The following is a 6324-nucleotide window of genomic DNA, read 5'->3' as shown; positions in this document are numbered from 1 at the left end:
TGCTCAGCGTACGTGGGAACTCCTTCAAGACTGTTGGAAAAGCATTCTAGGTGAAGCTGGTTGATAGAATGTCTAGAGTGAGCAAAGCTGTCCTCAAGGCAAAGGGTTGCTATTGTAATGATTCTAAAATATTAAATATATTTTGATTTGCTAACACTTTCTGGTTACTACATGATTCCATATGTGTTGTTCCATAGTTTTGATGTCTTCACTGTTATTCTACATTGTAGACAATTGTAAAAAACAACAACAAAAAAAAAAAACAATGAGTAGGTGTGTCAACTATTGACTGGTACTGTACAATGAGGGTTACATGGAGAAAAATGGACCTCTGAAATGACAATAGACAGCCCTTCAGCAAAATATATTTTACCTAACGCTTTTTACCTAATGCCGAAAAAAACAAGTGACCCTTCGCTATACCCAAAATAATAATTAAATTCATAAAGTGGATAGCAGAGAACATGTCTACCGTTTACCCTCACTTCTTGGACAGACCAGAGCCTTCGATATGCAGTTTAGAAACTTTTCTTCATGCTTTAAGCATGGCAACGCAGGAATTTTGATAGCGCACACAGGGCTCAATTTGTAAAGCCTGATAAGCAACTAATTCTTAAACACTGAGAAATATTGACAATTCATCTATTACAAGTTAAATGACATGCCCCTACACTGACATTGAAAATAATACTAAACCCTCCCCATTTTCCTCCAGGTACCCATTATGCACATTTTGATCCATCCTTTAGTATCTGGCATTTTTCATGTTTCCAGCTGTGTGAAATTAGGCATTTTAAATCATTGACACTCTGTATTATCTCTTATCATTGATAAGAAAAACAATAGTTACAAATTCACTGAGGCTCTGTTTCAATATTTACAGTACTTAGAATTAAGTCATGTAGTTGGGCATGCATTCTAAGTAGGACATTGGAAGGTAGCCTGACAGGACATGACAGGATTAGGAGACAGACATGAAATATCAACAGACCAAATATAATAAATCATGTTGTTCACAGCTTCATTCTACAGCCCCTTGTACAGTAGTTATAAACCTATTACACGTATCGCCTCAAATCAGCCTCTGTCTATTGTGAGTGAGATGGTGCTGTCGAGCAAGATGAATCATCATTGAGCAAGCAAACACTTGAGTCGAGAGTGCAGAGGATGGGTCCCGCGAGCAGAGGATGAGTGCCACCAGAATACAGACCAGTCAGGAGCACATACATTTTGTGGAGAGGTTAGAAGGATGTGTTACGCGAGCGGACAGGCTTAACTTGACCACTTGCAAGTGTGACTTTGGTCGAGCAGAATATAATTGCCACAAATCAAAAAGAAAAATGTCTGATTTATAAAATATAGAACCATGAGCTAAGAAACAGTTCAAACAGGTAAAACATTTATTTAAAAGCATCAAATTGTCCACCAACAATAGTTACATGTCTTTGTCAAGTTTTCACTCTCAATTTCTCAAGTTGCTCTCTCGCAATCTATATAGAGGACAGGAAGATACAGACAATGGAATTAGTAGTATGAAGTCTAAGGGCTGAATCCCAATTTAAAATACTTGTAGCTCAAATTTTTATGCAAATGACATCAATGCATGATTTGTGTTTAACAGTGTCTGTATGTGGGAACTAACCAAGTCGATGAGTGTGTATAGGGACTGGTCATCACTGAGTGCAGAGTAGAGGGGTAAGCTCAGACGAACAGTGTACTCCATCCTTACCTCGAAACACAGGTCTGGGGAGCACCAAATATCTGAGGAGAAGAGAGGAATGTCACAAAACACTGCACTTAATCACAAACAAGAAAAGTGGGCAAACGAAAATACAGGCTTGTAATATAGGGTGTATACAGAGAGTGGAAAATAAAACAAAGGAAGGGCTAGAAAAGTAACGTTTTGGAAAGATTTGGTGAAGTGGTAAAAGAGGATGATAGCAGTGTTATGTGTGATGATTGTGAGGCGCTATACAAATTTGACAGTCACAAGATGGGGACTTCAAATAGGCCTATGGCACGTCATGGGAACTGTAGCCTGCTGGTCAGATATGTTAAACGGAAACTGAAATCTGAACACTGACTGCAGGTCTATAACCTCTCACATAGCCTCAGTGGCGTGTATTCATGGAAGCCTGGCTTCCCCAAAACATTTACCAAGAAAAAAACAAATTATTTTATCTTTCGTCTCTCTGTTTCATAACTTTCCTTCAATTCACAAGAGGCTGAATGTACTGTATCTCATGGGAGAAAGCATTCAAGCTAAACGGCGCCCCTCTGACTCTGTATGTGTAGGCCATCTATCTGATGCTGTCTGGTCCAAAATACTATGACATTATTGCCGCACTTAACATTGAAAGCAAGGGAAGTCAGCAAGCATTTGGCCTCCCTTGATAAAAAAAAGTGTAAAATAATTGCCAATCAGCATTGAGCTAAACTGAGTTTTTTTTAGTTTTTTATTTCACCTTTATTTAACCAGGTAGGCTAGTTGAGAACAAGTTCTCATTTGCAACTGCGACCTGGCCAAGATAAAGCATAGCAGTGTGAACAGACAACACAGAGTTACACATGGAGTAAACAATAAACAAGTCAATAACATGGTAGAAAAAAAGAGAATCTATATACAATGTGTGCAAAAGGCATGAGGAGGTAGGCAATAAATCGAATAATTACAATTTAGCAGATTAACACTGGAGTGATAAATCATCAGATGATCATGTGCAAGTAGAGATACTGGTGTGCAAAAGAGCAGAAAAGTAAATAAATAAAAACAGTATGGGGTGAGGTAGGTAAATTGGATGGGCTATATACCGATGAACTATGTACAGCTGCAGCGATCGGTTAGCTGCTCAGATAGCAGATGTTTAAAGTTGTTGAGGGAGATAAAAGTCTCCAACTTCAGAGATTTTTGCAATTCGTTCCAGTCGCAGGCAGCAGAGAACTGGAAGGAAAGGCGGCCAAATGAGGTTTTGGCTTTAGGGATGATCAGTGAGATACACCTGCTGGAGCGCGTGCTACGGGTGGGTGTAGCCATCGTGACCAGTGAGCTGAGATAAGGCGGCACTTTACCTAGCATAGCCTTGTAGATGACCTGGAGCCAGTGGGTCTGACGACGAACATGTAGCGAGGGCCAGCCGACTAGGGCATACAGGTCGCAGTGGTGGGTCGTATAAGGTGCTTTAGTAACAAAACGGATGCCACTGTGATAAACAGCATCCAGTTTGCTGAGTAGAGTATTGGAAGCTATTTTGTAGATGACATCGCCGAAGTCGAGGATCGGTAGGATAGTCAGTTTTACTCGGGTAAGTTTGGCGGTGTGAGTGAAGGAGGCTTTGTTGCGAAATAGAAAGCCGACTCTAGATTTGATTTTGGATTGGAGATGTTTGATATGAGTCTGGAAGGAGAGTTTGCAGTCTAGCCAGACACCTAGGTACTTATAGATGTCCACATATTCTAGGTCGGAACCGTCCAGGGTGGTGATGCTAGTCGGGCGTGCGGTTGCAGGCAGCGAACGGTTGAAAAGCATGCATTTGGTTTTACTAGCGTTTAAGAGCAGTTGGAGGCCACGGAAGGAGTGTTGTATGGCATTGAAGCTCGTTTGGAGGTTAGATAGCACAGTGTCCAAGGAAGGGCCAGAAGTATACAGAATGGTGTCGTCTGCGTAGAGGTGGATCAGGGAATCGCCCGCAGCAAGAGCAACATCATTGATATATACAGAGAAAAGAGTCGGCCCGAGAATTGAACCCTGTGGTACCCCCATAGAGACTGCCAGAGGACCGGACAACATGCCCTCCGATTTGACACACTGAACTCTGTCTGCAAAGTAGTTGGTGAACCAGGCAAGGCAGTCATTAGAAAAACCGAGGCTACTGAGTCTGCCGATAAGAATATGGTGATTGACAGAGTCGAAAGCCTTGGCCAGGTTGATGAAGACGGCTGCACAGTACTGTCTTTTATCGATGGCGGTTATGATATCGTTTAGTACCTTGAGCGTGGCTGAGGTGCACCCGTGACCGGCTCGGAAACCGGATTGCACAGCGGAGAAGGTACGTTGGGATTCGAGATGGTCAGTGATCTGTTTGTTGACTTGGCTTTCGAAGACCTTAGATAGGCAGGGCAGGATGGATATAGGTCTGTAACAGTTTGGGTCCAGGGTGTCTCCCCCTTTGAAGAGGGGGATGACCGCGGCAGCTTTCCAATCCTTGGGGATCTCAGATGATACGAAGGAGAGGTTGAACAGGCTGGTAATAGAGGGTGCGACAATGGCGGCGGACAGTTTCAGAAATAGGGGGTCCAGATTGTCAAGCCCAGCTTATTTGTATGGGTCCAGGTTTTGCAGCTCTTTCAGAACATCTGCTATCTGGATTTGGGTAAAGGAGAAGCTGGGGAGGCTTGGGCGAGTAGCAGCGGGGGGGGGCGGAGCTGTTGGCCAAGGTTGGAGTCGCCAGGAGGAAGGCATGGCCAGCCGTTGAGAAATGCTTGTTGAAGTTTTCGATTATCACGGATTTATCGGTGTTGACCGTGTTACCTAGCCTCAGTGCAGTGGGCAGCTGGGAGGAGGTGCTCTTGTTCTCCATGGACTCTACAGTATCCCAGAACTTTTTGGAGTTAGAGCTACAGGATGCAATTTTCTGCTTGAAAAAGCTGGCCTTTGCTTTCCTGACTGACTGCGTGTATTGGTTCCTGACTTCCCTGAACAGTTGCATATCGCGGGGACTCTTCGATGCTATTGCAGTTCGCCACAGGATGTTTTTGTGCTGGTCGAGGGCAGTCAGGTCTGGAGTGAACCAAGGGCTATATCTGTTCTTAGTTCTGCATTTTTTGAACGGAGCATGCTTGTCTAAGATGGTGAGGAAGTAACTTTTAAAGAATGACCAGGCATCCTCAACTGACGGGATGAGGTCAATATCCTTCCAGGGTACCCGGGCCAGGTCGATTAGAAAGGCCTGCTCGCAGAAGTGTTTTAGGGAGCGTTTGACAGTGATGAGGGGTGGTCGTTCGACCGCGGACCCGTAGCGGATACAGGCAATGAGGCAGTGATCGCTGAGATCTTGATTGAAGACAGCAGAGGTGTATTTGGAGGGCAAGTTGGTCAGGATAATGTCTATTAGGGTGTCCATGTTTACGGATTTAGGGTTGTACCTGGTGGGTTCCTTGATGATTTGTGTGAGATTGAGGGCATCTAGCTTAGATTGTAGGACTGCCGGGGTGTTAAGCATATCCCAGTTTAGGTCACCTAACAGAACAAACTCTGAAGCTAGATGGGGAGCGATCAATTCACAGATGGTGTCCAGGGCACAGCTGGGAGCTGAGGGGGGTCGGTAGCAGGCGGCAACAGTGAGAGACTTATTTCTGGAGAGATTAATTTTTAAAATTAGAAGTTCGAACTGTTTGGGCATAGACCTGGAAAGTATGACAGAACTTTGCAGGCTATCTCTGCAGTAGATTGCAACTCCTCCCCCTTTGGCAGTTCTATCTTGACGGAAAGTGTTATAGTTGGGTATGGAAATCTCAGAATTTTTGGTGGCCTTCCTAAGCTAGGATTCAGACACGGCAAGGACATCAGGGTTGGCAGAGTGTGCTAAAGCGGTGAGTAAAACAAACTTAGGGAGGAGGCTTCTGATGTTGACATGCATGAGACCAAGGCTTTTTCGATCACAGAAGTCAACAAATGAGGGTGCCTGGGGACATGCAGGGCCTGGGTTTACCTCCACATCACCCGAGGAACAGAGGAGTAGTAGGATGAGGGTGCGGCTAAAGGCTATCAAAACTGGTCGCCTAGAGCGTTGGGGACAAGGAATAAAAGGAGCAGATTTATGGGCGTGGTAGAATAGATTCTGGGCATAATGTGAGACAGGGGTATGGTGGGGCACGGGTACAGCGGAGGCAAGCCCAGGCACTGGGTGATGATAAGAGAGGTTGTATCTCTGGACATGCTGGTCACAATGGGTGAGGTCACCGCATGTGTGGGAGGTGGGACAAAGGAGGTATCAGAGGTACGGGGAGTGGAACTACGGGATCCATTGCAAACCAAAACAATGATAACTAGCCTGAACAACAGTATACAAGGCATATTGATATTTGAGAGAGACATACAGTAAGGCATAAAGTAATTGCAGGTCTTGATTGGGAGAGCTAGCTAAAACAACAGGTGAGATAACAGCAGCTAGTCAGCTAACACAGCAACAGCAGGTAAAATGGCGATGACTAGGCAGAGAGGGTCGGATTAACTACACACAGAGCCTGAGTTAAAACACAGAGCCGACAGATAAAACACAAATAAACAGAATGGAGTACCGTGAATTAATGGACAGTCCAGCAGGC

Source organism: Salvelinus alpinus, chromosome 35 (genome assembly GCF_045679555.1).
Source record: "Salvelinus alpinus chromosome 35, SLU_Salpinus.1, whole genome shotgun sequence".
NCBI classification, from domain to species: Eukaryota; Metazoa; Chordata; class Actinopteri; order Salmoniformes; family Salmonidae; genus Salvelinus; species Salvelinus alpinus.
The sequence above is the reverse complement of the archived record's forward strand: the minus strand, read 5'-3'. Positions refer to the sequence as shown.